Below are 8,417 nucleotides of genomic sequence, written 5' to 3'. Positions count from 1 at the left end.
TTTTCTTCAGCTTTTGGACCGCCTCATTTCTTCCATTTGCTTTATCATCTCTATGCTGGAAAGCAATTTTCAGAGTGTCTTTGAACATCTATTTTGACCTTTTCCTTCTTTCTTGTCTTCTTAATGGATTTTTCTCTCTTCACGTATGATGTTCTTGATGTCATCCCACAATGCTTCTGGTCTTCGGTCTTTAGTGTTTAATGTATCAAATCTGTTCTTCAGATAATCTCTAAATTCAGATGGGATATATTCAAGGTCATATTTTATCTCTTGTGGACTTGTTTTCATTTTCTTCAGCTTCAGTTTGAATTTGCATATGATTAATTGATGGTCTGTTCTACAATCTGCCCCTGGCCTTGTTTTGGCTGATTATATGGAGCTTTTCCACCTTCTTTTTCCACAGATGTAGTCAATTTGATTTCTATGTATTCCATCTGGTGTGGTCCATGTGTACAGTTTTCTCTTTTGGTGTTTAAAAAAGGTATTTGAAATGAAGAAATTATTGGTTTTGCAGAAATCTATCATGCAATCTCCATCATTATGTCTATCTCCAAGGCCATAGTTTTCAACTACCTATCCTTCCTCTTTGTTTACAACATTTGCATTGGAATCACCAGTGATGAATTATCAATATACCTTTATTGCATGTTTAATCAATTTCAGATTGAAGAAGTTGGTAGAATTCATCCTCACTGGCTTTAGTGGATAGTGCATACATTTGAGTAATAATCGTATTAACTGGTCTAACTTGTAAGAACATGGATATTATACTGTCACATACTGCTTTGTACCTCATGATAGATCTTAATATTCTTTCAGATGATGACTGCAACACCATTCTTTTATTTGTCATTCCGGCAGAATAAACCATGTGTTTGTCATATTCAAAATGGCCAAATCCAGTCCATTTCAGATCACTAATGACTAACATATTGTTGACACAGCTTCCAGAAAATCAGCAACTCACTAGGCACCACAGTTCGACAAACTAACAGACTAATGGTGGAGGGCTTAGTAGAGAAATGCAATTACACATGTTCTATAGTATGTACATCTTTCATTTGTTTATTTATTCTTCTATTCAAATATTTTGTGAACAACTCTGGTAGCATAGTGCTTACGTATTGGGCTACTAATCTCAAAGTCAGCAGTTCAAAACCACTAGCACTTTCATGGGAAAATGATAAGGCTTTCTGTTTTCGTAAAGATTTACAGCCTCGGAAACCCTATGCAGGGTTGCTATGGATTGGAATCAACTTGAAGACACTTAACAACAACAACAACAAGTATATGTATAAGGACCCCTAATGGCACTGTAGGGTAATTGTTAGACTGCTAACTTCCAGCAACTCTGTGGGAGAAATATGAGAATTTCTGCTCCCATAAACATTTATCACCTCAGAAATCCTATACATGTTGCTATGAATTGGAATCAACTCCATGGTTGTTGTTGTTAAGTGCCATCAAGTCAATTCCAACCCATAGCGACCCTGTATAGGATTTCCGAGGAACAGCTGGTGAGCTTGAACCTCCAACCTTGTGATTTAAACCAACTCTGCTTTCCCATGCATTGACCCACAGCACCACACCAGGATTCTAACTCCATGGTTTGGTTGGTTGGTTATGTGCTGTGGTGTCAGTTCCGACTCATACCAACCCTGTACAGAGTTTCTGAGGCTGAAATCTTTATGGGAGCAGAAATCCTCATCTTTCTCCCTCAGAAGAGCTGATAGTTTCGAACTGCTAACCTTGTGGTTGGCAGCCCAATTTGTAACTACTATGCTACCAGAGATCCTTCAACTCCAAAGTAGTGGCTGTTTTTTGGTTGAACATATATAAATTACCAATTATTAGTGTGAATGTTGGTGAAAATGAATTCTACCAATCTCTTGAGTTTGAAATTGATCTAACATGCAATCAAGTTACAGTGATAATATGGATAATTTGAATGTGAAAATAGGAAATGAATAGAAAGGATGAATTGTTAGAAAATGCTGGAGATCACATGATAGAATTTTGCAAGACCAATGACTTCAAAATTATGAATATCTTTTTTCAACATCATAAATGGTGACTATACACATGGATCTAACTGGAAGAAATACAAAAGAATAAAATAGATTACATTTTTGATAAGAAAAAATGAAGACACACAGTGACATCAGCGAAAATAAGACTATGGGCTGACTGTGGCACAGACCCTCAGTTGCTCATATACAAGTTCAGGTGAGGATAATTGAAATAAAGTCACAACAGCTGAAGTATGACCTTGAATACATCCCTTCTGAATTTAGAAACCGTTTCAAGAATATATTTTAGGCATTAGATGCTGAATGAAGACCAGAAGTTTTTTTGGATATTAGGAACATCATAAGTGAAGAAAACAAAAGTCATTTAAACAGCAGGAAACAAAGAAAAGACAAAAAATGAATGTTACAAGAGACTGAAATTTGTTCTTGAGTGTAAAGAAGCTAAAACAACTGGAAGAAATGATGAAAGTAAAAGAACTGAACAGAGAATTTTAATGGCCAGCTGTAGAAGACAAAATAAAGTATTATAATGAAATGTGCAAAGGAATGGAGTTAGAAAACCAAAAGGGATGAACGTGTTCAGTATTTCTCAAGCTTAATGAATTGAAAAAAAAAAAAATGCAAATGTCGGGTTGCAACATTGAAGGATTCATTGTGGAAAATTTTGAATGATACAGAAAGCATCAAAAGAAGATGGAATATATACAGTCACAGTACTAAAAAGAATGGATGATATTCAATCATTTCAAAAGATACTATTTGATAAAAAAATTATGTTGTTGAATGATGAAGTCCAAGCTGTACTGAAGACATTGGTGAAAAACAGGACTCCAGGAACTGAGGGAATATAAACTGAAATGTTTCAACAAACTGATGTAGCACTGAGGCACACCGTTGTCTATGCCAAGTATTTAGAAGATAGCTACCTGACTAATGGAATAGAAAAGATCCATATAATTGTGCCCATTCCAAAGACATCTGACTTAATGGGATGCATAAATCATTGAAAAATACCATTAATATCACACACAACTAAATTTTTGCTTGCTCTTCTGTCTTAGTAGTATTGAGAGATTTGTGGCTTCCATATCTTTGATTCTGCTCCTTTCACCTTTCAGTGTATTGCCCATTTCTGATATCTTATTATTAATCATCTGGACCTCTTTTTGCAGGTTTTGAATTGTTTCCAATCCTGATCAATCTTATTTGCTTGCTCTTGTAGTGCTTTCCTGACTTCTTCCTTGTTTTCCTCCACCCCTTTTCGGATCATTTGAATTTGTTTCCATATCATTCTTCTGAATTCTTTCTCAGGCGTATCCAAAACCTGCTCTTCCTCTTCTAGAAAGTCCTCGATTTTCTCCAGCTCATTTGTCTCAGCTATTCTCTTCTGTTTTTTGACATGTTTTGATATTGTTTGTTGTTTCTGGTTCATCATTTCCAATAGTTATGTGTTTTTCTGTTTTTGTTTTTTTTAATGCTTAAGTGGATGTTTGTTGGTGTTTATTATTAGGCTTACTGGGTGTCTCCTGGTGAATATGATCAGGAGATAGGTAATGCTTAATAGCTGTTGTTGGCTCTTGTCTCCATGGTGGAATATTATGGGGTATGCTTATCGCTTGATTATATGGCCACGATTGCTGTCTCTTCTTGGGTAATATAGGGAGAAAAAGCTCCTGCCTCCAGGAAAGATGTGTGTTCAAAATGACCAAAAGTAGAAGTAATATAAATGCAAAGACAAATACCACCACTTTGGAACCGAAGTAAATCTGTGGTCGACTGCCCTGTGCTACACAGGCAATGTGTGTGCAAGGTAGAAGCCTCCAGTAGTGGGTAAGGGTGTCTACTCACTCAGGCCCCTCCTCTAATCACTACAGTAGAGGTGTGCAGGTAGATATTGAGAAGTTAATGGGAGAAAGATTGTCCACTCTTTTTGTCTCTGCAGGTCAGTTAGGTGTCTGTGTGTGCACATCACAGTCGTTGAGATGGTTGAGTCCTTTTATGTTGGGGTTTTACAGATCGTATTATTGGCAGAGATGAGTGAGTGCCTTCTGTGCCACCTCACTTTCTTGAAAGATTTCAATTTTTATTCAAATAATTCCTGGTGCCTTGTTCTTTGCCAATTCCTTCAATGCACCTTGGACTTCTTCAGTATCATAGGCTCTTGATCATAGACCATATGCTACTTCTTGAAATGGTTGAACATTAACCATTCCTTTTTTTTTATGTATTTGTTTGAAAGGTTTATTTTTAAATAGATAATTCATGACATGGCAGCCAACTCAGAAAGTATTCCCTCTTTTCCTGTCCTTGGCTCTCAGACACCAAGTATACATTCCAACTCCTGTAGCTCTCATTTCTGAGCATGCCCTTATATAAATCAAACCCAAACTGTCACCTTTTAGTTGATTCTTACTCATCGGCACCCTGTATAGTCTCTATTATTGCCTTATTCTCAGGCCTGTGCAGATAGCTAGCTGCCTTTTGCCTCAGTTATTACATCTTTGCATATCAGTACATGGAGAGTTTCCACATTCTTTTTTTTTTTTTTTTTTTTAGTGTTTTATTGTGAATTATGTGATAGTTTACATGGGAGAACATTTCATATATCGTTTCATTGCCATGGCTACAATACCCTCCAAGCATCATCACCAACCTTGCAAGCATGCCTCCCTGGTCATCAGCAGCCAGCCCCTCTCCCTCTGTGGGTCTAAAATCCCCAACTGCTCCATCTCTCCATGTCATCATCTCTGCCTCCATCTCTGGTATGACTGCTTCTCTGGGTAGAGTCCCACTCTCTGCTGCTCTCCCTTGATTGTCCCAGGAACCTCTGCTCCTAGACTGCAAAGGCAATCACTACCATCCTTTTGCTATAAAACATTTACCTTTACATTTCCAACATCACAATCAGTCTTGGTAACAATTATTCACTACTGTGTCACAAGAGACCTATCTGCATCTCCTTTCATCATCTCTACCCAGACAGATTGGATACTACTCAGTGAAGATTCTACCTTCCTCCACACCCTCTGGATCTAGATTCCCTCTTGAAAGCTTGTAAGCATGTCACTTTTTGCCTTATTAGCACCCCATTTTCAGTAGCCAATATCCAAGTTGCCCATCCCTGTCTACTTGTGTATGGAAGGGATGGGAATGATCCTCGTTGTAAAGATTTGTTTCCTCTTTTGAACTACTGCATCCATAGGTGTAGGTCAAGTTCATCAAATTGTATCAGATTACACTTTTTCTCCTCTGCTTTCTTCTTCTAGTTGAGCTCTGATCATCAATTCCTTGAAGCTAGGTCAAGTGGGTATTATCTGCAAGTGTGGTTGTTATTATGCATATGTCCTCTCTTCTTATCAGCTGGATGCTTCATTCTCCACTCTAGTCCTCTGTGGCTATGTCACTGACTGTGGGCCCAAGAGTCCCCTGGTCTTGCCACACTGTTGGTCAACCAGGTCTCCACAGGATTCACAGGAATCTATTGAATGTTGTAGGGCTTAGCTCTCAACTTCATTGCTGTCTGTTCCTCACTTCCTCTTATCAGTACATAATGTGGTGACCAATCAGAGCTTGTATTATCATTGAGTCTTAGTCTTGGAAGGGAGTTTGCCCTAAGGAACCTGACCACTCGCCTTTATGTCTCCTGGGTGAGTTACTTGCTTACTCTTGTAGTAATTAGTCAGACTACCATTATTGCTTTGTATTTTTCCTGTCGGTCTTTCAAGAAGTATCTTCTGTTCTTCTAGCTGTTCCAGGCTGGTCTGCTTGTCCTTCCAAGTGGAAATTTCCCACCACTGAAGATTCTGGATGCTGTTTAGGATTCCACCTGTGGTCTTATGTAACACAGATGTTCCACAGGAAACCTTCACTGGGCTGGTTGTAGCCCTATTTTAGGTATTCCAATCCATTATAGGAGAAAGATGGACTTACAAGCTTTCTATGGTGGTATTTCTGGCTATTCCTTTCTATCCCCCTCAAGTGTCTATTTTACAGTGGTATGCCAGGGAAACCAAGATTAAAAAGATAGCCAAGTACCTTAACATTATTTCCCCTCTTTTCCTCATTCCAACCATGCCTCAATCCCTATATCCCAGAGCCCTGTTGTTCCAAGGTTGTGCATGCATCATTCTTTACCTCTGTCCCACATAGCCCATGCAAACCTGCCTAATTGTTTTCCTCTCTGCTTTGTTTTCCCATTCCCCTCCCCCTTCTTGTGTATTGCTTCCCTCCCTAGCACCCAAATTATTCTGTTTCTACTCCCTAACCTGTGCTCCACCTTCTTCTCCCTACCCTCACCCTAACCCCACATCCCAGCAACCAGCAAAGAACCACCCCCTTTTAGTATGGTTTCTTATCTTAGTCTTTTACAGTAGTGGTCCTATGCAGCATTTCTTCATTTGTGACTGACTAATTTCATTCAACATAATGTCTTCAAGGTACATCCATGTTATGCGGTGGCTTGCAGCTTCATTGTTATTCTTCAAGATAGCATGATATTCCATTGTGTGTATGTACCACAGTTTGTTTAACCATTATTCAGTTCCTGGGCACTTAGACTGTCTCCATCTTTTTGCTATTGTAAATAGTGTGGCTATGGACATTGGTGTGCATATATCCACTCGTGTTATAGCTTGCATTTCTTGTAGATGAATACCAGACAGGATTTGCTGAATGACAAGGTATTTCTTTTTCCAACCTCCTGAGGAAGCACTGTATTACTTTTCAGAGAGGTTAAACCATTTTTCAATCACACCAGCAATGTGGGAGCATTCCAGTCTCTCCACATCCCAACCAGCATTTATTACCTTCTACTTTTTGATTTTTATTGTTATTACTTCTGTGAGATGATATCTCATTGTTGTTTTGATTTGCATCTCTCTGATGGCTAGTGTCCTCACCACTGGACCAATAAAAAACATTCTTATCAATGCAGTAAAGATTGAAGTTGTCAACAAAATGAAGACCAGGGAAATAAAGTCAAATCCATGAAAACTGGAAAACACCCTGCTGAAAAGCAACTGGATAAAAGAAGACATTAAACGTGAATTCACAAAGTTCCTAGAAACAAACGAGAATGAAAATCAACAAACTAAAATTTTGGGGACACCATGAAAGCTGTGTTGAGAAGATAATTTATTGTGATAAATGTGCACATCCAAAAAGAAGAAAGAGCCAAAATTAACATATTAATACAACATCTCTAACAAAGAGAAACAGACCAACAGAGGGAACCTACAGTCACCAAAAGAAAAGAAATAATAAAGATCAGAGCAGAAATAAATGAGATGGGAAACAGAAAACTTATAGAGAGAATCAACAGGAAAAGAAGCTGGTTCTTTGAAAGGATTAATAAAATTGACAAACTGGTGGTAAACCTAACATAAGAAAAGAGGAAGAAGACACAAATAACTCACATTAGAAACCACATGGGTGATGTCACAACAGAACCAAACAAAATAAAAAGGATAATATCAGGATACTCTGAAGAGTTGTACTCCAACAAATTTGAAAACTTAGACAAGATGAATATATTTTTAGAAAAACACGACCTACGTAAACTTACACAGAGCGAAGTAGAAAACTTGAACAGACCCATAACAAAAGAAGAAATAGATCAGGTCATCAAAAAAACTCCCAACTGAAAGAAGTCTAAGCCTAGATGGCTTCACTGGTGAGTTCTACCAAGTATTCAGGGAAGAGCTGTCACCAATTCTACTCAAATTATTCCAGAATATGGAGGAGGATGGAAAACTTTTCCTAATACATTTTATGAAGCAAGCATAACCCTCATACCAAAACCAGGGAAGAACATCACTAAGGAAGAAAATTGCAGCCCAATATCCCTCATGAACATAGATGCAAAAATTCTCAACAAAATCCTAGCCAACAGAATCCAGCAGCCCATCAAAAAAATAATACATCATGACCAAGTGGGATTCATAAAAGGGATGCAAGGATAGTAAACATTAGGAAAACAATCTATGCAATCCAGCATATAAATAAGAAAAAGCAAAAGAACCACACGATCATATTGATCGATGAAGAAAAGGCATGTGACAAAATCCAACATCCATTCCTGATAAAAATCCTCAACAAAGTAGGAATTGAAGGGGAATTCCTCAACATAATCAAGAGCATATATACAAAACCAACAACCTAAATTACTCTCAATGGAGAGAAACTGAAAACCTTCCCTCTGCAAAGGGAAACCAGACAAGGATGTCCTTTGTCACCACTCCTATTCCATACTGTTCTGGAAGTCTTAGCCAGAGCTATACAGTAAGATATGGAAATTAAAGCCATCCAAATTGGTAATAGTGGTTACGAATCGGGCTGCGAACCTTAAGGTCAGCGGTTCGAAACTACCAGCTGCTCCGCGGGAGAAAG

This window comes from Chrysochloris asiatica, unplaced genomic scaffold (assembly GCF_000296735.1).
Source record: "Chrysochloris asiatica unplaced genomic scaffold, ChrAsi1.0 scaffold00371, whole genome shotgun sequence".
Classification (NCBI taxonomy): Eukaryota; Metazoa; Chordata; class Mammalia; order Afrosoricida; family Chrysochloridae; genus Chrysochloris; species Chrysochloris asiatica.
The sequence above is the reverse complement of the archived record's forward strand: the minus strand, read 5'-3'. Positions refer to the sequence as shown.